At 41.2% G+C, this 26,546-nt stretch overlaps 1 long non-coding RNA gene across 2 annotated transcripts; it reads right to left on the bottom strand.

Moving 5' to 3' along the window:
• Positions 1–5,971: 5,971 nt before the first annotated feature.
• Positions 5,972–8,164, bottom strand: LOC112166761. 2 transcript variants are annotated; one of them, XR_005800647.1, is made up of 5 exons: positions 7,968–8,164; positions 7,836–7,882; positions 6,873–6,935; positions 6,699–6,751; positions 5,974–6,602 (listed from the first exon to the last, which is right to left on the bottom strand). It is a non-coding gene; the product is annotated as an uncharacterized LOC112166761 (long non-coding RNA). The 2 variants fall into 2 exon arrangements; XR_002923399.2 differs by having other exon boundaries at positions 5,972–6,751.
• Positions 8,165–26,546: the final 18,382 nt, after the last annotated feature.

Raw genomic sequence — 26,546 nt, 5'->3', positions numbered from 1 at the left:
TACGGGGAATCTTTCATTTTAGATTCGTGTAACATTTTGGGTCCACTGTGACTCCTTTAAATGTTTTGGTATTTATACCGTGGATCCAAAGACTTACGAGTTGAGGATTGTGGATCACGAAATGTGATCGCGGGTGGGAAAATCGGGAATTCACGCCTTTGGTCGGGTTAGTGAATATGATCAGTTAGAGCTCTAATCTGTCCACCGTGCTTTGTTTATTGATTTAAACGTGATTCGTGTGAGTTTATCTCGTGCTTTGTTTCTTGATTGAAACGTGATTTGTTTATTGATTTAAACGTGATTCGTGTGAGTTTATCTCGTGATTCGTGTGGGTTTATCCCGTGATTTTGCATGAGTTGTTTTGAGTTACTCATACGGGCTTGCAAAAACTTACCAGGTTTGTTGTGTGGCAACCCGGTGCACCATTCCAATAGTGTAAGGGTTAATCCTGCAGGTCAGGGTAATCGTGGCTGAAAACTGAGATAGCGAGCTAGCAACTTTATGGTAGGAAGCCAATTTTGTGACTTTACCGTTATTAAGACTTCCGTTTGTAGTGAGCTCTGAGGAGCATTTACGTTTTATTTTGTTGTTGACAATTTAATTAGTAAGCTTGTGTAATATATAACTCTATGGAGTGAGTTTATATTACCTTTGAGGGTTCAGGGCCTCAGTATGTACTTGGTTTAAAGGGAAAATGATTCTAGATGTTTTATATTGATGACTGAACGTTCACGCATGTATAATTATGAGATTATATATTGATTTTTATTTGTGTAAAAATCAGCGGCGTGACAGATTGGTATAAGAGCGTAAGGTACATATATGGTGATAATCAGTAATACTCAAGTGATGGCCCGTCTGCAGCGGATCCCCATCTGATGCTCTTCAGTATTGATATAATCATTGGGTATATAGGAGTGTTGGTTATGAGTCTGAGTGTAGCATCGTCAGAGCATTGGTTTGCTCTGTGAGTGAAGTTATGAACTTAAGTGTAGGTTCTTTGAGTTATAGTCTTTTGAGGAATGAGGACCTTTAGATTTAACTTGGGATTGACGTAGGGGGTGGAAACTGTATCCTCTGACGTCGTGTTGTGGTTGATTTAATGATAGCATTGACTTGTGCTTGTGTTAAGAGTTATACAGGTGTTAACCATATTTTGCTATGCTCTTTAGGTGATGGATTCTCAAGGAGGCAGAGCGAGGGGTCGAGGTAGACCCAGAGGCAGGGGTAGAGCCCGAGGTAGAGGTAGGATTCCTCCTCCTATTGAGGAGACATTCGGGAATGATGTCGAGGCATCAAATATTGAGCTGCCTGTTCCACCTGTTGTGGAGGTTGTGAATGTTGCTGATCCTACTCGTTTGTCAAAGTTGGCAAAGGAGATTTTGAGGCTGGGAGGAGTCCCATTCCAGGGAGGTACGGATCACATGTTGGCAGATTAATGGATCGAGAACATGAAGACCTACTTCGAGATGGTCGTCTGTGACGACATTGAGAAGAGAAAGATTGCAGCATTTATGCTCTAAGGCAATGCACAGGTATGGTGGAGTAGCACACAGAGAGTTATGGATCTGTCCACCATGACCTGGGATGGTTTTGTGGAACTATTCAAGAAGAAGTACTTTCCGCCTTCAGTGAGGGATTAGTTGGAAAGGGAATTCATCTCGTTAGTCCAAGCGACTAAGAGTGTGAGGGAGTATGAGGCTGAGTTCTCAAGGTTTATCGCTTTGTGAGGCAGATGGATGCTGAGAGCTTAGCTATAAAGTTTCAGTGGGGACTGAATGCTTCTATCCGGCGAGATGTCACTGTTCTGGAACTGAAGACGGTGGAGCTCATTTTTGCTAAGGCTATGACCATTGAGCAGGAGAACCTGACTTTCCAGGAGTAGGAGTCGGCTGAGAGGGACTCCCGAAGGAAGGGAAAGGCAATTGCTGAGAGCAGTGAAGGAACAGATAATCAGGGTGGGTCCTGGAAGAGGCGGAGGACTCATCAACAGGCGCCAGCTAGGGAAGCAGCTGCACCTGTTGAGGCTGCACCTGTCGGGCAGGTGGTACCCTCGAGATGCTTTAATTGCAATGAGATAGGGCATGCAATCAGATTTTGCACGAAGCCGAGGAATTTGTCATGTTACAAATGTGGCCAAATAGGGCATTACTCTAGAGATTGTACCCAGGCACAAGGCAAGGGACAAGGGAACCAGCAGAGGCATCTACCTTAGGGAAATGCGAGGGTGATTGCTGTTGTTCAGCAAGGTGCTAGGGAGGAAGGTACTTTATCTAATTTTGCTTACCTTGCTAGTATTGTGTGAGGTGATAGGGTACTTCGTTTCGCGGTGTTGTTTTGTGTTGCGTTGCGTTGTTTGTGTTGTGTTGTGTTGAGCTTTGCTTGATGTCTCTAGTTAGACTTTGGCATATGACTTCCTTTTGGGTGAGGGTAGTATGTGTGTGATGCATCTTTCTTCATTATGGCTCAATTGTGTGATAATGCCATGTGAGGAGTTATGTATGGGTGATCAAGGCTAGACCTTATCGTGATTTTGTGTTCTGAGATGGTAGGACGAGTTTTGAGCTGTGATGCAGATAATGTTGTGATACTAGGTGGGGTACCTGTATCCATTATGGATCGCGGGAAGTTGTACTTTGAGATGAAGGGCATTCTTGCCGAGGAATGAGAATTGGATTGAGCATGATTTATCCGTACTTGTTGGCGTGGTATGTGTAAATTTCGGGACGAAATTTCTTTAAGGGGGGTAGAATGTGATGCCCCGGAAATTAGTATTTATTTTTCGAGGATTTTCCGGAATCTAATTTAGGGTTATTGGACAGTTTCGTGGATTGTGGATGGAGCGGAAGTGTTTCGGACGAATTTCTATTCGGAAAGTATGACTTTAGAAGGGGGCTCAAGGTTGACTTTTTATACGTTGGGATTCTCTAAAAACTTCCTTCATGAAAGTTGTAGAGCGCGTCGATACGAGTTCGTGGACATGTAGAACGCGAGAATCAGAGTTCGTATGTGAAAGTTATGAGCATTGGAAGTTTTGGGAAAGTTCTATAAATAGGAGTTTCCATTTTCAGAAACTTACTATTTTTCATTTTCTCATTTTCCCTTTCTGGAAATCAAACTCTCCGTTCTCTCTCTTCTTTGCGCGTGACCCGACCCAAACTTGACAACCCGACCCTGCCGCCATTTCCGATTTCGGCGACCTCTACCGGTGAAACTCTCCAGATAGGATAGTCTCCACCGTGTGCTCCTCTCTTTGGTGTCCTCTAGCATCGATTCGCAGCCGCTATGGTGCAGCAAGGTGGCGAACTTTGGTGCAGTCAGACCCGATCGGTTCTCCGATCTCCAACAACGGCGGGCCTTCAAGTTTCCTTAGGTGATTTCAGAGGAGGCTCCTTGATCGATCTGTGGTGGTTGTTTGGATCGATTCACGTGAAACTTGATTCAACTTGGATTGAACAGTAATCCACGGCTTGTGAGGTAGTTTTCGACCCTTTATGCTTGTTTTCTGACTTCGAGCTAGTTATGAAAATTCACAAGCATGCTTAGATGATTAGCTTTGATGTTGGAAGTTTTGTGAAATATTGAGTTTTGGCCTGAGGCTTTCTGGCAGCGTTCCGACCATGTAAGAGACTGTTTCTGGTATTGTATATCTTCTACTCGTCGATACGAGTGTTTCGATATATAATACACAATTTTTCGAGTTCTTATGAAATTGTTATGATTTTTACGGTTTCATACCGGTCGATTTATTCGATTTGTGAGGATCCGAGTGTTCGATCGACTTGTGGTTTGGACATATCGGTCGTAGAAGTATTCTGGAGACATTGGGTGGTCTCAGATGTGGTTTCGCCTCAATTGGCGTCACTTTGGGAATTTTGGTTCGATTTAGGGTTTCGAACGTTATTCCTTGTGTTTCATTGACTGAATCAAGGCTGTACTTTTCTTAGTTGCTTGACAGAGTACATTCTGTAAGTAGTCTAGTGGTGTGAAGACACAGTGGGAATTTCGAGGTGAGTAATCTCACAAAGTTCATTAATGAACGGAATACCTTTATTTTTTAGAGTTATTTAGTAATTGCAACTTATAGTTGGTATTAGTAGGCATTCCTGAGCGGATGACTACGTGTATATATATATATATATATATTTACATGAAATATATATGTTTTGGTGGGTTTGTGGATTTATGAAGACAATATGCATGAAATGATGAATTTTATTGTTTTGGGTTGTGGCTTTTGGAAAACAAATGATTGTGGAAATGTTGATTTCGATTTGTTTTGAAAAGCGTTGAGATTTGTGTATTTGTGGAACATTTTAGTTCGCTGTGGGTTATTTAAATATGGGTCTTATACCTAGAGTAATTGATAGGGGTCAATTACGGGGAATCTTTCATTTTAGATTCATGTAACATTTTGGGTCCACTGCGACTCCTTTAAATGTTTTGGTATTTATACCGTGGATCCAAAGACTTACGAGTTGAGGATCGTGGATCACGAAATGTGATCGTGGGTGGGAAAATCTGGAATTCACACCTTTGGCCGGGTTAGTGAATACGATCAGTTAGAGCTCTAGTCTGTCCGCCGTGCTTTGTTTGTTGATTGAAACGTGATTTGTTTATTGATTTAAATGTGATTTGTGTGAGTTTATCTCGTGCTTTGTTTGTTGATTGAAACGTGATTTGTTTATTGATTTAAACGTGATTCGTGTGAGTTTATCTCGTGCTTTGTTTGTTGATTGAAACGTGATTTGTTTATTGATTTAAACGTGATTCGTGTGAGTTTATGTCGTGCTTTGTTTCTTGATCTAAACGTGATTTGGTTATTGATTTAAACGTGATTCGTGTGAGTTTATGTCGTGCTTTGTTTCTTGATCTAAACGTGATTTGTTTATTGATTTAAATGTGATTCGTGTGATTTTATCTCGTGCTTTATTTCTTGATTGAAACATGATTTGTTTATTGATTTAAACGTGATTCGTGTGAGTTTATCTCATGATTTGTGTGGGTTTATCCCATGATTTTGCGTGAGTTGTTTTGAGTTACTCATACGGGCTTGCAAAAGCTTATCGGGTTTGTTGTGTGGCGACCCGGTGCACCATTCCAACTGTGTAGGGGTTAATCCTGCAGGTCAGGGTAATCGTGGCTGAAAACTAAGGTAGCGAGCTAGCAACTTTACGGTAGAAAGCCAATTTTGTGACTTTACCGTTATTAAGGCTTCCGCTTGTAGTGAGCTCTGAGGAGCATTTACGTTTTATTTTGTTGTTGACAATTTAATTCGTAAGCTTGTGTAATATATAACTCTATGGAGCGAGTGTATATTAACTTAGAGGGTTCAGGGCATCAGTATGTACTTGTTTTAAAGGGAAAATAATTCCAGGTGTTTTGTATTGATGATGACTGAACGTTCACGCATGTATAAGTATGAGGTTATATATCGATTTTTATTTGTGTAAAAATCAGGGGCGTGACACTTGTGGTGTGATCTCTTGCGTCACCGAGTCAATACTTAGTGTTATAGACTAAGCAGAGCAATCACTGGGAAGTAGGAGAAAGTACGGGTTTGCTAAAGTGTGACTTTAGCTTCGCTAGGTTACGAGGGCGTTATCCTTGCTTCGCTGGTTTCAACTAGGTGGAAGGTAGGTTTGCTTCAGAGAGACTTTGGATAATCTAAGAGATTAGTTGATTGAAGAGTTGTTTTTTTTTTTTGTTCTGTTTTAGCCTCTATATATATAGGCTATAGATTCACTTTCCAAATAGGAATGAAATACTATATTTTAGGTCACAGTTATTGGCCTTGAATTAAATCAAAACTCTGATTAGTCTTGATAACTATTGTAGGAAAAAATTAATAATTATTTGCCTCTTGACGTAGCTAGAATATAGGCAAGGTTAATTGTCTCTTGGAGTCCTGGACGTAATCTTCCTGGATGCACACTGTTGGATATGCACGTCTGTTGAAATGAAAAAAATACATACCCAATTACATTAAGTTTCGTCCACTGAAAGAAAATAAGAGTGCTTTAATTTATGTAATATTAAAAGCCTTTTATCTCAAGAAAAATAGCGGACGAGTTTGACAGCTAGTGAAGCTTTAAACAAAAGAAACACTTAAGCTGCTGACTTCTAGCTTGTTTCAAAGTCTAGACAAGCAATTGAAAAAGAAGCTGCAGTCTTCACTTCAAAAGAATAAGGAGATAAAATGTCCAACTAGTTCACTTCAAGTTGAACTCTAAAACCCTCTGTGTTGTATACAAGCCAAACTCATCTCGGGTGCAGTATAAAAACACTACATGAAAAGAAGAAAAAGGGGGAGGACAACGGAGCATAGCAGGGTGGAAAAAATACAAGAAGGAGAAAGCAGCAAGCAGCTTGGAAGACAAAAGGTTCAGACCTCATTCCATTGCTCTCCACCACCTTCTCTTTTCTGTTGCAGCCCTCCTCACAACGGCACCTTCGGGTGTCAATGATGTCAAAGCCAACATGCGGGGCAGCGTCCCGATGAAACCATGCCGGAGCAGCGCCTCCGATGACCATGCCGGGCAGCGTCCCGATGAATATACCGGAGCAGCGTCTCCGATGTTCTATAAACAGAACAGTCCCTCCTATCACCATGTCAAATTGAAAAGGGACCTGCCTTTAAAGCACCAACTCAAATAACACAAAAAATATGAACAAAGTCTAAGTAGACAGAGACTCACCCTCAAATTGAAGCTCTGGAGTCCTGACTGCAGCTGCTGTCCTTGCCTGGTACCTGCACAAAAGGGTTTGTCAAATTTAAAACCCTTCTTAAAGTTGCAGCAATGGGAGTTGACAAAGCACAAAGAAATTGTTTTCGGTGCAAAGAAACTAAGAGAAAACGACAAAAGGCTCACCGTCGAATCAATTTCTGGAACTCTAAAATTTGTGACACCACAGCTCCTGTACTTGATTTGTACCTACATAAAAAATAATAACGAGGTTTTGTCAATTTAAAGAAAGCCTTGAAATTGCAGTAGTTGGTAATACAAATGGAAGGCAAAGTCTTCATGTTCACAATGAAGCAAGGGCATTCTATTTGACCAAAGTATGAAGCAAAAAATAAGAAGCAAACAAAAAGGGAGCAAGAATGATATGCTGGTGGCATTTGCAGAAGAGAGTTCCATAAAATTGCACAAGTACAACGAGAATGACAAAAGCAAAATGACAAGCCTGCGTTCTCGGGTACGATATGTCGAGGTGCAAACAATTGTAAACAGAAGAAACAAAGTAGAAGCCGTGAGGTGGAATAGCAAGACAAAGTTCAAAACTTGATTATGGTGAATTGCTACAGCGTCAAGAGTCAAGACCATTTGTCCTTGGGTAAAAATCAAATTCAACTACTCAAAGGCTGCAGCAAGTTTTAAGCCAATATTGCTGCAAGAATTCGAAGCGGTGTAGATATGAAAAAAAAAGCTAAAGAACAAAAGTCTTTGGTGGTGAGCAATGTCAACAAAGCAATTCCAAGAACTCACAAATGCACAAAGCAATATATAAAAAAAAAAAAAAAGTTCTGGCAATGTTGCAGGCCATGTGAGAAGGTTTAATTAAGCTGAGAACTAAACAGAAGGCATAATTAACAATTGCACAAGTTACAAGCTTGATGAGGTGTTGCCATAAGAACAAATGAAGAAAAGTCTAGCATTGATTTTTATAATCAAGTCTAAAAAAAACTTGGCGGTGGCATTGCAGACAAGAGAGCTTAATTAAGCTATACATGAGACAAAAAGCTTAATTAAATAAGGCAACAAAGCTTTGTAATGGGTTTGTGAATACAAAGGCGAAGAAGCAAAAAGGGAAAACTATAATTGAATACTTACCCGGTACAAATCACCGTGAGCCTAGGCCAATTCTCTCATCGAAATCACTGCAAAATATCATAGGGAGGATGTCAAGACCTGCGCTCTCGGATTACGAAGCCAGAAGCAAAAATAAAGTGGGAATTTTCTTACCCAATTTCTCTTCACAGAATAGGAGGATGAAGCTGATTGCAAGCTTTATGTTGGGGAACTCTGTTGTGTTGAAAACCCAGTTGCAATTCCATCTCCAAGTTGGCTTCCAACCTCAAGTCCATCTTGAAATCCAATTTACAGAAGTTTGTGTCCTACTGTGTTTCGGATCGGGCGGACTAAAGGTTGTGGAGAGTGAAGCCAAGCAATCGTGAGAAAGGGAAAATAAAAGACTGATAAAATAAAAATTATATAGCAGTTGGGCCGCTGGGAAGCTTTGGGTTTCTGAGAAGTTTATGGGTGTCCATAGTAAAATTTGATGCCCAAAATAGAAGTTTGGTGCACTTCCCCGAATTCTTTTCAAGAAAAATTAAGACTCGGAGTTCACTCGTTACATTGGGGGTCCTTGTATTAAATTTGGGGCTGAGAAAGCTTCATGGATCGAGGAACATGACTCGCGAGGATACAAAAAGAAGCCCATGTCCAAATTTGGGCCCATTTGAAGAATTCGACAAAGCATGACGCTACGGGTTTCCATTTCAAAATATCCGAGCTTTGGTTTCGTTAAAAATACCTCGGAACCTAAAAAAATATCCTTTTGGTACAAAACCAAGAAAGCTCAAAGCCTCAAATCCTCAGAACTACAATGGTTTGATCCCTTCACAGGGTATGTAGGCAATCTAGCGACCCACTAGATGCAACCACAAATTCAAATCGAATCCCTGACTCCATTAGTCAAATTCACCCAAACACCAGAAAAATCAAATCATTCCCAAATTACCCAAAACAAGTTCAAGGGCTTTAAACCCTCACAAATATCTCAAACACAAATCCAAAAATGAATGGGTCATCTACCCATTTAATTCTCAAATGCCTGGAACTACATGTGGTTTGATCCCGCAAGGGTATGTAGGCAATCTGGAATCAAATAATCTAGATGCAACCGCATCCTAAACACTATTCCTATCCCAAAAATCCAAGCCTTCCAATGGGTCATTCACTCATTGGAACTCTTGAACTATGAGTGGCTTGATCCCCTCCTGGGTACGTAGGCAACCCATTTCAAAATTCGGGTGCAGCCGCAAAAACAAACAACCACACACTGGTTTCTTTATAAATGGAATCAAAGGGTGTTTCCCTTGTAACAAGGGATTGTAATTAAGAGACACATTCTGTCTTGAATGGGTCGAACCCGAAATAATTAAAACTCTGTTCTGTTAATGAATACGAGTGAAATTACGTTGGGTGACATTTTACACTTTGTGCAATTTTTAATCTAACAACGTCTTAATTGCAAATATTTCTTCGCGAGCAATCTGTTTAATGCAGTCGAGGACAATTATGTCCTTCCCATCTTGTGCCACGTCCATTATGGCTTAGTTGCATGGGAATCTTGATTGCTTGCATATCTTAGAAAAAGGTGTAGGACCTCTTATTTGGAAGTTAGTCAATTGGGCTTGCCCTTTTGGAAGGGTTGGTGAAACTTTAGAAAAAGGTGTAGGACCTCAAGACTTTAGCGTGCCCCCCAAGCGAAAGACTAAGAGGCAGCTCTTGATTGAGAGCCGCTGTGAAATCCCATGACGAACTATATGTCTTCCTTCGCGAACCATTCGCTGAATAGAATAGAGGTGATTAAATACACTCCCTTTGCATCTTGGGGATGCACATAACATAGAAATCTTTTTTGATTTTCTCTTTTCTAATTTTTTTAATTTTTTTTTTTATAAAATATGAAAAGAAAACTAGAAACTAAAAATTGACAGAAAATTAAAAGCAAAGAAAGAAGCTAGCAGCAATGCATTTGGCTAACCTCTAGAAGGTCACGGGGGAGGCCATCTATGCTTCACTCCAAGCTCCGACGTAGCAAAATGTATAGTATGAAAATCCCTCTTATGAGAGCTTATAGGAAAATAACAAAGATACTTCGTGTCGAAAACTTGGAAGAAATTTGGCTTGTAGGAGCAGTAATCTTGCCCCCCAAGTATCCTTGTTGGTTGGTGAAGTATGATCTTCAATTGCACTTTTGGAGATGAAGATGAGCATATATTGGCTTTGTCGCCAACTACCATGTCATAGAACATGGTGTCTTCAGAATATGCCAAAAATTGGCTTTTGCATTTGACCACTTGTTGGTCTGAATTCTCTATATCAAAAGCCACAAGGAATTTGAACTGCTGCATGTGATTTTTGAAACCAATAATCAAATTGTAATTATCATCATACTCATCGAAAATTGGCTCCGTATCAAGATCAAACTTAGAGTCACCAAAGAGTGGTGAATTGATCTCTAAAGATAGGCATATCAAATATTTGTTTGCCTCTATTTTCTTTCCAGGCATCATATTGAGACGCCTCTATGGACTGTTTAGTATCATCACAGATAAATTTCTTTTACCAGAAATTTGGAGTTGGATAATTGTAAATAAGAGTTAACTTGTATTAATAATACTCTAATTCACAGCCGCAAAAGATAAACTTGCCACTAAAATAATTGCTCTAGCCATTCTTCCAAGATGGGTTGTAGATGTGTCCCCCACATATATCAAAGCTACCGCTTGGCCTTGAAGCACTGATGAAGAAATTCAAGTTGAATTGATTAATAAAGCCACAGATTGGCTTCTCAAGACCACAGTTGACCATGGCTTAATTGATAGTCTTCATGATGACGTCCAGAGCCATGAAAGCCACTTGCATGATACTTGAGTTGACCATTTTGATTATACTTTTGACCAATATGACGTCCAGTAGCAAAATCATAATTAAATTGATTATGCATCTGCTTCTGGTTATCAAGGGGGTGAACATAGGCAATATCATGCCCCTCATACATCTGATCAGTAGCCACGTATATGGCTTGATCAGTGAAGAAATCAGCTATCTGTTCAGAGACAATTTTCTTGTCAGAAGAACAATCTTGTTGATCATCTTCTCTATAATCTATATGTTGACATGAGCTGTATCATATCAATTAGTCTTTATTATGATTTATTTTTGTGTATCAATTAGCATTAGTACTATAATTGACTTAGATCAGCATTAATTACTTTTCTTTATATGTACATGATTGTAATACTATATAAACCTCCTTGTGAGATTAATATACTTACGACATTATTCCCATATAGTTCAAGATGGTATCAGAGCAATATGCTCTTGAGACCTAAATCTCTTCTACAAAATTCCGCTGTCGAAAATCTAAATATCATAAGAAGTTCTTTTGAAGATCTTCATCTTAGAATACTACCCATACCAGGTCCATATCATACCCATACAAGATACTCATACACATACCAGGCCCATACCCATACCAGACTCATACCAGATCAACTTAGCCTGACCCGACCCGCCTGAAGCTCCAGATTCATCGTCTCCTTCAGCTCCTCAGACTCCGATCATCTCAACACCGACAGGGACCAGGACATGACACCAACGACCTATGTCAGACTAGACCAGATCGCCGGTGTGCTTCAGTACCAGACTCGACCTCGACCTCGTTCGCCGACAGGGACCAGGACCCACGACGACTCCACCTGCACACCGCCGCCAACGACGACCTCAATTTCACCTGTACAAGCTGACCTCGACCGCCCAGACACCGACAACTGGATATCCAGCGTTCAACCCAGACCCGAGCTTGACGATTGCATCCCAGCAGCAGCGTCAACTCGATCTCTGCCAAGGCCTTCCCGGACTCGACGTCGACACGAACCTAGACAGAGTTTCGCCCCATAGACCTGCCAGAACATTTGACCTTCGATCATTTCTCAATCTACCCAGACCAGACCAGCGCGTCTTTTGCCATTTGACCCAGACTGGACCCGCCATCGACATCACTGATCTTCCTCATATTTTGACTTCAACCCATACCATCGGAAGCCTCCTCATCTACATCAACTGCGGCGTCGTCATAAAGCTTCTACATCTACGACCTCAAAGTCTTCGACTTGGTACACCCGCCTCCTCGAATCAGAAAAGAACTTCACTATGGTCAACCCAGAAGACAATAACGACTCATCCAAGAATGACACTTCAAAACAGGGTGAGTCTTCATCCCAGATCGTAGGCAGATCCTACTCAACTGATAATGGTCCAATTGCTCTTGATAAGTTGGATAGTACCAACTTTATCTCCTGGTCCAAACATGCAAAGCTGAATATTACGGGGAGAGGAAAACTTGGCTATATTACGGGGAAGAAAAAGGCTCCATCAGAAGATGATGAAGATGCATATGAAGTATGGGTACAAGAAGACAGTCTTGTTCAAGCTTAGCTTCTCAATTCCATGCAGAGGGATGTCAGAGAAAATTATGAAGGACTTGAAACTGCAAAAACAGATTTGGGATGCAGTCAAGCTTACTTATTCAGTGGCACAAGATGATTCCAGGAATTATGAACTCCAAATAGCTACAGTGTCTACCAAGAAAAATGGGGTCCCACTCCATGATTACTATAGCAAAATGAAAAAGATGTGGCAAGAACTTGACATCCTAGACCCTCTCACTCTCAAATGTGCGGACTGCATTGCTATTGTAACAGGAGATGATCAAGAAGAAGCTAAGAAGTTGGAGGATTACTTATCATCTAAGTTTGAAATGAAAGACTTGGGTGGGCTGAAATATTTTCTAGGCATTGAGGTGGCTAGATCAGAAAAAGGCATTTTCTTATCTCAAAGAAAATCTGTCTTAGACTTACTCACTGAAACAAGTATGTTAGCTTGCAAACCTGCTGATACGCCAATGGAACAAAATCACAAGTTAGGGGAATATCCTGATCAAGTACCTACCAACAAGGAGATGTATCAAAGACTAGTTGGTAGACTCATATACCTATCTCACACACGCCCAGATATTGCATATGCTGTGAGTGTGGTAAGTCAATTCATGCATTCCCCAAGTGAAGCTCACATGAATGCAGTTTACCGTATTCTTAGTTACTTAAAGTCAGCTCCATGTAAAGGAATTATGTTTTCAAAGAAAGGACATTTGGAGGTTGCTGGGTACACTGATGCAGATTGGGCGGGATCTATCATTGATAAAAGATCAACCTCAGGATACTTCACTTTTCTGGGAGGTAACCTTGTTATTTGGAGAAGTAAGAAACAAAAAGTAGTTGCCAGGTCTAGTGCGGAGGCAGAATATAAAGGAATGGCCCAAGGAATATGTGAAATGTTATGGCTCCATAACCTATTAAAAGATTTGGGGTTCAAGCCTAAACAAGCTATGGACCTATTATGTGACAACAAGGCATCCATAGACATAGCACATAATCTAGTTCAACATGACAGAACCAAACATTTGAAGTGGACAGACACTTTATCAAGGAAAAGCTAGAGTCAAATATCATTAATGTATCATACGTGAAGACTGAAGATCAACTTGCTGATATTCTGACTAAAGTTGTTTCAAGTAAAGTGTTTCACAGCTCACTTGACAAGTTGGGCATTCAAGACATCTATGCACCAACTTGAGGGGGAGTGTTGACATGAGCTGTATCATATCAATTAGTCTTTATTATGATTTATTTTCGTGTATCAATTAGCATTAGTACTATAATTGACTTAGATCAGCATTAATTACTTTTCTTTATATGTACATGATTGTAATACTATATAAACCTCCTTGTGAGATGAATATAGTTACGACATTATTCCCATATAGTTCAAGACTATATACAACCTCTATGTAAGGCTGTGATTCACCATTAAGCAAACTGGTTTCTTCTTCTGCAACAGGTTGGTCGAGATGAAGGTTTTTGTCCTTAGATTGATCGCCTCCTATAGGCAATTCAATCTCAGAAACACCATCATCGTGCGCAGTTTCTTGTCTCTCCAAGAAGTTTGCTTGCTTTGTGTTGATGGTGTCGACCTCCCCATGCTGCGAATCAACATGAGTTGCAGTCAGATTGGCATCCTTCTTGCGCATGGTCGCAAACTCTATTGTGGTGTTCATGATATGGTGAGCGACCTATTTGCTGCTACTCGAGAAAAGCTTTTGTGATTGCGCGCTCTCTAGCTTCTCGAGCATTTTGGTCAATGCGTTGGTCCAAATCGCGCAGATGCTGCTCTGTTTTCACGATCGAACTGGCCAGCTACTTCTTACATTTAGCGCTGTTGATCCTCAAGATGTTGAGCTGTTCCTCAACACTAGCACCCTCGGGAATGGGGAGAGGATCGAACTCATCAGGTTCAGTGGTGTCGCTGGCGGTGCTATGGGCCATCTTGTCTATTTACGAGTCTAGAGCAGAGTTCGTAGACACTTCTTCCTTGAAAAGACCACGACAAGCATCACTTTCATGCAACTTGTAGCTGGAGGTCCTGTGCTTTAGGAAGTTTAGGAATTTACACTTTTTCTTGAGAAAGACAGGCATCACTTTAGGAATTTCTTTTGGTAAAAATTTTCCCCTGGCATCCCAATGATGGCGAACACGAAAAGACTTCACTGCAGTCCCATTGGGTGTGCCAAAATGTTTGGCTCCAAAACCAGTCTGGGTAGCAAACTGTCTCTTTTGAGTGCGCAAGCATGCCAACACCTTTCGATGTAGTCGTCAGGGCGTCTCTTGACCTGACTTCTTCTCAAATGCTATGGACGAAGAGAGCACCAACCTCGTCACAAGGTTTTTTTCTCTACCTTTCGAAAAAGAACTTCTTGCCTTACGGGTAAGGACTTGTGGTGTGATCTCTTGCATCACCGACTCAACACTTAATGTTGTAGGTTAAGCAGAGCAATCACTGAGAAGTAGGAGAAAGCACAAGTTTGCTAAAGCGTGACTTTAGGTTTGCTGGGTTGCAAGGGCTTTAACCTTGCTTCGCTGGTTTCAACTAGGTTTAAGGTAGGTTCGCTCCGTAGAGGCTTTGGATAATCGTTGAGATTGATTGGAGAGTTATCCTTTATTTGTCCTTGAAACCCAGTATTATAACTAGTGTTTTGATGGTTTCTTACCATAGAAGGATTATTGATTGAAGATTCCTAATCGGTATCTTCTACTCGGATCCTATAAGGGCTCGTTTTCTTTATGGACTCCGGAATGGGTGAAGCTGTAACCCACACCCAAGTAGACTTATTTTGGGGTAGCAAGTATCGGCCCGCCATGATGAATCCTCTTAAAGGATATTGCTAAAAATACTTTTGGGCCCAAACATTGCCCCCAGGCCTTGAGATCAGGCCCACGAATATGTAACTGATCGAAGAGGACTTAAGTGACACGACTTATGATAGAAACGAGGCCATTAATCAGGGTTTGCGTCTGCCCAACTGCTAAATGTCTTTTCGTTGCATCGTTTCCCTCACAAAATATTCTATTTAAATCGTGCTGCAAATATCTGAATACATCACATCAGAAACCTTTTTTTCAGTCTCTCTTTAAACCCCAAAAAACTCTCCTCTCCGACACTCCCTTTCTCCTCTAGAAACCCAGAAATGGCCTTCAGAAGAAAATCATTATTGATCAGGAAGAGGAAATCAATGAAGAGGCCTCCCATATTTGGGGAACCGGTATGGGTGCCCGATGTTTGTCCCAAACCTCAATCTAGAGGCCTCTTTGTTTGGTTTTCCAAATGACCAGGCCGGATTGGGTCCTGCCCCCCGAGATATTATCTCGGAGGATGCCATGGCCTTATACAGCCTTCCCATTCGCCGCCCTAGTCCAGTCCTCCGAAGGACCCCCAGTGACTTCAGCAGTTGGGGCCAGCACCATCAGAGAGCCAAAATAGGGTTCTGGCCTTCACTAAATGAAGACGAACTCGCTTGGTATCACGAAGTCAGAGAAAGAGATCTGGCTCGTTGGAACGCGGTGGGCATCCCCCACATTATTGATCTATGCTTTCGACTCCCCAACGGTGCCAATTGCTCACCTCTAGCCGCTGCCCTCTACCTCTGGAACACTTCCAGCAACACCTTCGATTTCAGATTTGGGCAAATGAGCATAATGCTGCTAGACATTCTTACTATCATAGGGATACCCATCGACTACGAGCCTTATGTGCAAGGCCAATATGATGCCGTTGAGTTCCCTTCGCGACTGGGACAAGCAGGCCGCGCTTCCCACAGCAGATCTTATCTGATTTGGTGGAACCATTATCGCAAAGAATGCAATGAGACCGGCGACATTTCTTTTCTGGAGTACTGGCTCCGTAAATATGTCTTCTGCATCTCCACCAACGAACCCATCAGCACCTGGACTTCCTTGGCCACTGCTCTCTACAACGGCCGTCATGTTGGCCTCGAGCAACCTCTACTGGGTTCACTGTATCATTCCCTTTATTAGGCCACCATGCATCCCTTTGAGATCAACATTTCTGGCCCCCTTTGGATCCTGTACTTCTAGCTGTAAGTCTATTTCCCCCATTTTCGCCGACCAGATATCCTAGAAAATCCGCCAGTCAACTCACTCCTAGGTCGATGGCTCTGCCAAGATGAAAGGTACACCTCTCTGCCATACTCTGAGTGCTTTCTTATCTATACCTTTTGGATTAGATACCAAGCTCAGACCTGGTTCTCAATAGGAGGTTCCCGCCTCCCTTTCAACAAGGGTTCCTACCCAGTGGCTCGAATTATAGCGACCGCGCGCGCTTGGCTTTCCGCCGCACCATCTCTTGTTCATCTATCAGGCTCACAGCTAATAAGATAAGCTATGAGCTCTATGCTCCCAACCACTTCGCTTGCCTGTCACGCCCTTAATTTAGAATAAAGAAACTCAAATCCGAAACTCAAAAACTTATCCAAATGCCCAAAATACATAGGTTCTTCAAATAAATCTGAGCAACAACAAACGTCAATCAATACTCGATCACTTAAGTCGAATATCCCATCAACAAGTGTATACAAAACTCGAGAGAACTGATATACAAATGTACACGCTCGCTAGGAGCATACCAAAAACAGCAGTACGCTAACAAAAATAGGTTATGAAGCTAACGTTGCTGCACTCCTCGCCTCGATCTCAACCTTGGTGGTCCTGACCTGCAGGAATAACCGCTACACCATGGAATAGTACACCACGTTGCAACCAACAAACTCGGTAAGCTTTGAAGCTCGTATGAGTAATCTCAATTAATATGACTCACGTCACGCATGCTTATAATTTCTCAGCTTGTGAGATTAATTAAAGCAACAATATTTAACTCCACAAAACACAACCAAACATACAATCACACCAGGTAAAAATTAGTAATCCCTGCGTAGAAATTTAGTTCAGGAGATCACCAAAAGTCACACAATTCAAATTATAGCAACTCCTGCATATAGTTTAGTTCAGGAGATTACACTTAAAATCAACCATTAGAATGAAAAGGAAAATCAATAAGGAAGTCAAACAACTCACACTAAAGTCGATGATCACCCGTCAACTCCAAACTAAAATCGATGGTCACCCATCAACTCCCAATAAATCATCTCCTTTAAAATTTCACCTCTATCACTACTGTGACACCAGATCTGAAGATCAGAAATTGTCACCACTGTGACACCAGATCTGTAGATCAGAAAACATTTAAAACAAATCCCACATGACTCAAATACCATCCTCAAGCAAAACACACTTTTACACAGTAATCAACACATCATGATAATTGTATGCTCGTAAGAGAAATGCTCGAAATAGCAATTCAATCAACTCTCAATCATTACTTCACCAATGTCACATCATCCAATATATATATATTCCACGTATATATATATATATATATATATATATATATATATACACACACACACACACGTAGTCATTCACGCAGGTAGAGGTGGCAAGCCTGTTAGTGGCCCAGCCCAGCCCGAGCCCGTAATGGGCCCGGCACGGCCCGAGCATGACATATTGTGGGCCGGCCCGTTACAAACACAAAATTTCATTTTGTTTTTAAAAATATTAAAAACTACAATGATGAGATTTGAATATGAGACATTTTTATTTAAAATCTCATGACAATTCCACCAATGCTTTCTTTTATATTGTCAAAATAATGAAACAAAACATTATATCCTTGTTTTGACATAAGTATTTTTTAAGTATTTTTTCTAAATATTAAATATATGTTTATTAATAAAGACTAATCTCATAATAATACAACTATAGAATGAAGGAAAGAATAATAGATACTAAATCTTCATTATATTAATAACGATTAATCTCACAATAATATTCTAAAAACAATATATTTTAAGTTTTTTTTTTCTTTCTTATAGTGGAATATAAAAAATTATTAGAAATCTAATCTTAAAAAGCTAAGATTAAGAAAAACGTTGTAGAACTTAATTTATTTTAATTTTCTAAATAGTTAAATAAAATTTTTATTTGTTCAAATTAAAATTTTAAAATCGTGCTTTATAGTGGGTAGCCATGAGCACGGCCAAGCACGATATGGACTCGGGCTGGGCCGGGCTTAATGTTTAAGTAAATGGGCCGGCATGAGCGCGGCACAATAATATATGGGCTGGCCCAAGCACGGCACGAAGCACGACTAGGCCCTCTTAAAATGGGCCGGGCCGGCCTGTTTGCCACCTCTACACGCAGGAATGACCACTAATACCAACTATAGTTCATACGTATTAAAACCAAGAAATTCATTTTATACTTAAATTCATTTTTTTACCTGTGAGCCGTAGCCCTATGAACTGTAGTCGATTGAGTTCTTATTATTTCAAACAAATCTTTATTTTCGAAAACTATTTACAATTATCAATCAATTCCAACAATTAAATAACTAGGTTCGTAATTGAACCACGTGAGATTTTCTCACCTCTAATCTAGCTGCGTCTTATATCAATCCACAATCACAAAATCCCAATTGCTCGTCAACTCAAACCGTCAAGTACCTAATCAAGTACAGTCTTAACTTAGCAAACGATTCATAAATACACTTAAATGACGATCCAACAGTTAGATCATCTCAGATCACTTCCTAATCGCTATTTCACAATTATATATAGATCTAATGGTTGGATCTACATCTGTGACCACACAAGGTCATCAGAACAGTTCTACGATTATCATATCCAAATTTGAAGTAAATCTGACAGTCGGATCCTTGCGGATCGCAAACCGAAGATAACGCGTAAAACCAAAACGCTAGCCTGCATCAACTTTTTCCAAATTGACCTTATAATATATCCAAACAACTGTATCAATGCGTAGATGAATAAACTGTAAACAGAACCCAAAGCGGAGACCGGACGCGCTGCCACGCTCCGCCACAAGCGGCGGGTCAGCGGGTGGTCAACGGTGGGTCAACCACCTCTGTTGCAAAAGTCGTCAACTACAACCTTGTTCATATTGAAGAGATGAACAACTTTCATACCTGGAGCTAAGTCAGAATCGGTCTAGATCGTCCTAGATTGAGCTTGGAAGTTAGATTAATCTTGGCCTTCTTATAAGATTCCAGATTAGTTATGGTCCGTCGAAAGCTTCAAACCTTGATCTATCGCTCTACACTCCAAATTGTGATGCAAGGCTTATATGGGGATGATAAGGAGGAATACGAGATTCGAAAAACATGAAGAAATCCGCCGGAAAGTCGCAGGAGCAAGCGAAACTGATCGGGTCTCGATCATGTGTCTGGGGAGGCTTCAATATCCATCTGGGGGCGATGGCAGGGAAATCTGACACCACAGAGAGGACGAGTAGGTCGATCCAAGTCGGTCTGGCCCAAGTCCACTGCCGGAGGAAGCATGACAGCGTCGGAAAACTCTGATCGAGTCAACAAAGACCAGTCGGGTCTGAGGAGGCGCGGAGGAGAGAGAAGAGAGAAAAGCTAGGGGCCAAAACACAAAAACTTGAAATTTTGGGATTTATGAATTAATCTCGGTTTTTTCTATATTTATAGAAAAATCCCAAATTTTCAATCCCTCATAGCTTCTTCATACGAACTCCGATTCTCGTGTTCTGTATATGCACGAACTCGTATCTACGAACTCTACAACTTTCGTGAAGAAAGTTTTCACGAAATCAAAACGTACAAAAAGTCAACACTTGAATCGAAACACTTCGAGCGAATAATTGTTCTAAACACTTCTGCTTCACCCTCGAACCACGAACCACGAACTCGTACAAACGAACACTTTATTAATCCCAGGAAACATTTAGCAATTAATAACGAATTTCTGGGGTGTTACATCGCCAACTTGGGTTAGCCCAATTGGTACCTTTCCCTGTTTATGATTCCATGAACACCTCTTGGTGAAGGATCGGCCTCCCAACCGGAACTCCTCCAGCTCAAAGCACACTCACCCTATCAATCCTCCTGCCCTCTGTTATTTATCCTATCGATGGAGTCGACGAGGATTATAATTCATGGTGGGCCAAAGTCTTTGTCAACTGCTAGGCTTTACCATACGATGAACTCTTCGCCATGCTTTTCCGCTGCCTGAACTACCTTTGTGAGACTGACTCTTAAGTGCTCGCTCACTTCCCCTTTTGCAAAGCATGGCCCTCGCGACCTGGGCAGGCCGGAGTAATAATCTGTGAATCGGCACAGGGGGTAAGTTCTTTTGGCCTTAATCAATTTCACCCTCTTTTGACTTCCTAATTCTAATTGAAATTTTTATTTCAGCTGATTAATATCAGGGTTAGGGGTGCATCGCCAACTAGTGGTCAATAGGCCGGTCCTTCCTCTACTGCCACTCGCCAGGCCGCGAAGCAAAAAGCAGTGGAGGAAGAACCTGAAGTTGTTGAAGATTCTTCCGACGATGAAGATCCTGCAGAGGTAAAACCCCTCATGACTTAGATTTATATTATAATCTGGACAACCTCTTGGTCCCAAACTTAATTTCTCATTCTCCGTCAAGTTGCTGCTGCTTAAGCCCACAAACGAAGTTGCCTTGGCCCCTTGAGCGACGACTGGGAAGACGATGAACCAATCGCCTCTCGACTGGTAATTTCATAACTCAAATAAGTTATCAGGTTATCGCTTTATTTCAAGTTTTGCATCATGATAGACGTCCCTTATTTATAGGTTCGTCAAAGGACCACCAGTCCTTCCAGGCAAAGCGGGCCAAGCCCGTCTACTACAGGAGGGGAGGCAGACTTTTCACAGGCCCAAGCGCTCTCAAGCCCAGCGACCCCTTACTCTCAACCTCACCTTGTAGATTATCCACCGCCGTTTCCTGTGGTGGTCTAAGTAGTGGGTCATAGCTGTCTTGAGGCTGAAGAAACAGTGCCGCCTCCTGATGCTCCCAGGGAGAATCCGACAAGAGATAGCGCCCTGGAAAAAGTGGTTGTCAGATTCTGGACTTGACGTTGTTGTGGTTGATCAGGAACAGACGATGACAGCCGCTTCGATCATCCCAGTGGTGGCCCAAGATGCTCCAGTCGCCACCCACAAGCATCGAGCTGATGAGGTACTCTTCTTTGCGAATTTGTTTTCCTCCCTTACTATTGTTCGACTTCGGTTCTCTTAACATCTAACATCCCTTAAAGGGTCAGATCCTATCCATAATGAAGAAGTGGCCATAACCACTGAGGAAAACATTAGCGAGAGTCACATTGATCCGAACCTGTTGGATGAAGCCAACAGCGATCTTGTCCCCCATGCCCCCCAAGTGAATGAAGTAGAAGCCGAGGCAGGCCCCCAACCAGTAGCTGAAGAAGTGGGTCCAAATGCGGAGCCTCATGTGGCCCCAGCCATTGTTCCTCCTACTCAGCAGCAAGCTCCCCCTAGCGAGCCTTCCAGGTTGGAGAGCCTAACTCGCGTCCTTGAAGTGGCTCCTCCTGGAGTTGTGGAAGAGGCTAAGGAAGTCTTTCGCAGACTTTTGGGTCCTAACTTCTTAGCGCCCGGCACACTTGTGCAGGCCTAGGAAGCTATTAGAGTACTTCGCCGCGAAGCCGCCCTGACTGACGCTCAATTTAGTACGCTAGACAAGCTGTTGGGTGACCTCCCCTACTTCTGCGAGAGCAAAGCAACTGCTGAAGCACAGGGCAGAAATGTCCATATGCAACATCAGGCCCTTGCCCAACAGATGGAAGCTTTGTGAGGTTCTCTGGACGAACGGGCCTCTCGTCTCAAGGATATGGAGCTTGAAGAGAAACACCTCGAGTCCCAAATCCAAAACCTTCAGGCCCAATTAGCCGCAATAAGGGTTGGGATTGCTCAAGAAGAAGCCCAATTGGAACAACCCTTGGCCGCTTTCGAGGTGTTGACTCAAGATCTGGCCCAAGCCTGCAGATTAGCCCAACGGGCCAAGAATGCTGTTTGTCAGGCTGGCTACCGCTTGGACAGTCATCTTCTCCGCCTAACCTAAGCGGCCAGGGGACTTTAGACCTCTACTATTTGGCCCATTATTTTTTGTATTCCCGAACACTATTAGTCCAGTGATATATATTATTATTTATTTACTTAATTTCTATCCACTTACTGGCCCAAAAGCACCTTTGTCTTCGTAATCATCATTGACTTTAAATTTGCATTAATTCCGAGTTAAGGAGGTTCAGAGTAGATAATCTCGAAACTGAGCGGTTACCTCCTTGAAGACCATTCCGTTTCCACGCGTCTTCAATTCTCCTTCATTTCCGAGATTATGGCATTTAATCTTATTGATGGCGTTGATCACGATTCCTCAACTGTCCATCTAAGGGCTAAGGCCACTTGGGTTGGCCGTATAAATACCTGTACTTTTGGGGATGGGAAGATTAGAACCATGGCTTACCCAGAAACGGCTTTGTAGGCCTTACTCATCTTTCTTCTTCTCTAGAAATCTTCCCCCCACGATCTCACCCTTAGCCTCTAGATCTTAGGCCTTATGGCAAAGTCTCAAGCCTAAGGGTAGGCCTTATGGCTTAATCTCAGGCAACCTCGTGTCTTTGGCATTTGAAAGCCTGGATGGAACATCCTAGGCTTTGGTATAGGTTGAAGAAAACAAGGAGCTCCCGCGTGGGAAATCTACCCCTGAGGGCTCATCCTCTTGAGGATCCCTCGCGCGGAGCATGCCAGAGGAATGTGGAAGACCCCCTTGAGGTCAACCTGATTACACGCATTTATATGCATGCAATTGTATCTGAAACACTAGAAATAAGTTAATCCTTAAGTCAATTATTATGTAATTAATCTATTTTTATTTCATTGTAGGAAATAAGTGGAATATCAGAAATCGGAGGAAAATAGTACGAATTGGGGCAAAGTAAAATTTTCGACCAAAAGACAAAAGTCAACTACAAGTCTACATCATCGAAAATGGATCAACAAATGAGACAAGAAAGGAAATGAAAGCTGATTTAATTAAACTAATTACATATTAGTTTAATTGAAAAAGGTGGCAGCTTAATAATTATATAGGCCAGGGTGGTTTGATTACAAAGGGTTTTGGCTTAATGCAAATGGAGCTGTATGTCTCTATTGGTTTAATTAAGCTAATTAAACTGCCACATTTTTCCTTTGTCTTCTTTCTATCCCCAGGTACCACCCACGTGCTCCTTATCCCTACATTCCCTGCAGCCATCACCATTAATTCTCATCCCCTCTCTCCACCAACGGACGAGATGCATTCCCAATCCCTCTCTCTTTGACCATAGGCCACCATGACTCTATATATATGGAATCAATCATCCCTAGATGAGAACCGGAGAGCTACAGCGCCGCACCACCGAAAAAACAGAGGCAGCCCTTTTGGGCTACTCTCTCTCCCTCCTTCCCCTCCATTTTTCCTCTTTTCTTTATAATTTCTTTTCAGATTTGAAGAACTACTCACACAAAGCTTCAAGGATCTATCAAGGAGCTCAATCTCTACAAAATTCAAGATTTGGGTATTTTGTGAGGTTGTAATTCAAGGCTAGTCATGCTAGCGTCATAGCTATTTGTGACTATCTTTGTTTTCTCCTACACTTCTCTACTCTTTGCTATTTGATTTTTGTAATTTTGATTTTCATTAATATGGGTTGTGAGTAGTTACTTTTGGGAGCTAGGGTTGCTAACTCTAGCTCAATTTTGATGTAATTGACATATTTTTCAAGTGATAAATAATATATTTTCATATCAGTGCACTCTAATTACTATGTCAATTGATTCTTGATGCATAAATTTTAGGGAATTGACCACTCTCTTTGTTATGTTTTGAGATTTGTGTTGTGTGATACAATTGGTGGTTCTATTGTTCACTAGCTTCATGTAATTAGTGTGGTGTGTCAAGTAGTTGCTTAATCGAGAATGAATGGTTGCCTAAGTTTCTATTTTCTTGTGCCCTTCGCCTTTAATTCTAGATGTTGTGGCCCTAACAAGGCATGATGATTAGGGTTAGAGAGTTCATTCTTGCCTTAACCGGAAGAATGGATACCAAATAAGAGAAATTGACTTAGTGGCCTCAATCGGCATTAGGTAGAGAACTAAGTAATCGTTAAATTTTAGGTTATAACTATTGCATGCTTAAATCCCTAATTTCTAGAGCTCTAGGCCTTTAGTTCATGTTTTGGTAGCCCTAGTAAGGTACTAACTCATGAATTAGAGAGTTCATATTTGTCCTAACCGAAAATGTGAATACACTTAAGGAAATTCGGCTTAGTGGCCTTGACAGGCATTAAGTACGGGATTTGGTTCTCATGAAGATATGTTTGTTTGCTTGAAATGTGTTCGTTGCATTGAAATTGCTAGAGAGTGATCCCTAGTACCCAAATCTATCTCTCTTTTATTTTTTTTTCTTTGTTCTTAATTGTTGTTGTTAATTTAGTTTTTGACTTAGTCTTTTTAGAAAATTACAATCACAATGTTTAATGAAAATTTGTACCTCATTGTAAATAGTCATCACTAAGCTCTTAGTTTTGATTAGGCTTTGGTGAGAACCAAAGCTGAGCATTGATAAGGCTTGGTGCTTTAGAATAACATTTTTATTTATTTTCTTTTTCTTTTGCCTTTGTTTGCTTAGTGACTTTAGTTCCGACCACCCGAGGATTGTGGGTTAGCCACTAATCCCCGTGGTACGATAATTTTGGGCTTAATACTTCCCTATCTTGACAATGATATGTACACTTGCGTAAATATGCATCAAGTCAATGTTGGTTTAATTAACCAAACCGTTTTCTACTTTTCTTTTTGTGGCTTAATTAAGTTACCCTGCCGCATCACTTCTTTGTGGCTTAATTAAGTTACACAGTCACACCTTCTTTTAGTCATACTCTTCTGCCACACGCAACTCAATCCATTCTTTCCCTTGCCTCTCTCCCTCTCTTATGCTACCACGTTACCACATCTTATCTGATCCTCTCTTCTTTCGACCTCAAGACCCAAGACACCCCATACCCTATACTGATTCTCAAGGACCTTCTTCCTCACCTGCCGCTCACCCCAATTCTCTCTCTTCCCCAATAGCAGCCGCAGCACACACCCACCTCCATTTATCATTTCTTCCCATTTTCTCTTACCCATAACCTCACCAAGAATCACCTCACTAAGATTTCTTCACCTCACCAAGATTTCATCACCTCACCAAGAACCTCCTCACCAAATTTATCATTCTCCACCATTTTCCAAAGAAAATCAAAGGGCTTTTACTACCCACACCATCAATTGCTCATCAACACGAAGAGATTTTACTTTTGGTAAAGAGTAGGGGCTTAATTTCAAGTTGGGTTCATGTTTGCTTATAACAAATTGTGAGCCTAGCTTGTGTTCCCTCTCTCATCTATCATTTCTCTTAATTTCTTATGTATTTGATGATGTATTTGAGTATGAGTAGTGAGTAGTTCAACTTTGGGAGTTAGGGTTGTGAAGCCCTAACTCATCTTGTATAAATATTGATGCTTTAATTTTAATAAATGCAATTTCCATTGTGTATGCTTTAAATCCGAATTTATTGGTCCTTAGAAGCATGTTTCTAGGCTTTGTCACCCTTGAAAATTATGTTGTGGGCAATTGTGATGAGTAGATTGATAAATTGACAACTTATTGGTCTTGTTGCATCTAGGATTTAAGTGTGGTAACCATTAGCTAGCTTAATTGTAGCTAAGCTTACTTGAGTCTCTATTATCTTGCTCTCTAGGCCTCTAATTTTGGATATTGCGGCCTTAACCGGCGTAATGCCCAAATTAGAGAGTTGATTGTGACCTTAACCGGCATAGTCAATACACCGAAAGGATAATTGGTTTAGTAGCCTTAACTGGTACTAGATACGGGACTCGACACATATAGGAAATGCATGCATTTGTGAAATTGGTATCGATATTTGCAAGATAGTTAGTGTGAATCACCCGACACTCCCATGTTCCCATTAATTTGAAATCTGAATTTTAATTTCTTGCTTGATAATTAGTTGTTTGCTTTTATTTTAGTTTGCATTTAATTTAGTTAATTCCCAATTCAAAATTCCCAAACAAAATTCTGCCTTCCATTGTGCATAACTCATTTGGGCTACAAGTTAGTGGCTTTGATTAGGCTTAGTGTGAGCTAAGCCGAGCATTGCCGAGGCTTGGTGTCTTGTGAATATTATTTTACTTTATTTTATTTTTATTTTTCATTGTATGCTTTTAAGTTATTCTAGTGCCAATTACCTCGGTTAGGTCCAACACCTAATCCCCGAGGTACGATAATCAAGGTTTTAATACTTCCCTTACTTGACAACAATTCGTACGCTTGCGAGAGTTTATGAACCAAGTCACAACCGCTCTTCTTCGACGC

Source organism: Rosa chinensis, chromosome 5 (genome assembly GCF_002994745.2).
Source record: "Rosa chinensis cultivar Old Blush chromosome 5, RchiOBHm-V2, whole genome shotgun sequence".
Taxonomy (NCBI): domain Eukaryota; kingdom Viridiplantae; phylum Streptophyta; class Magnoliopsida; order Rosales; family Rosaceae; genus Rosa; species Rosa chinensis.
Note: the sequence above shows the minus strand (reverse complement) of the source record. Positions and strands in the feature narration are given on the sequence as shown.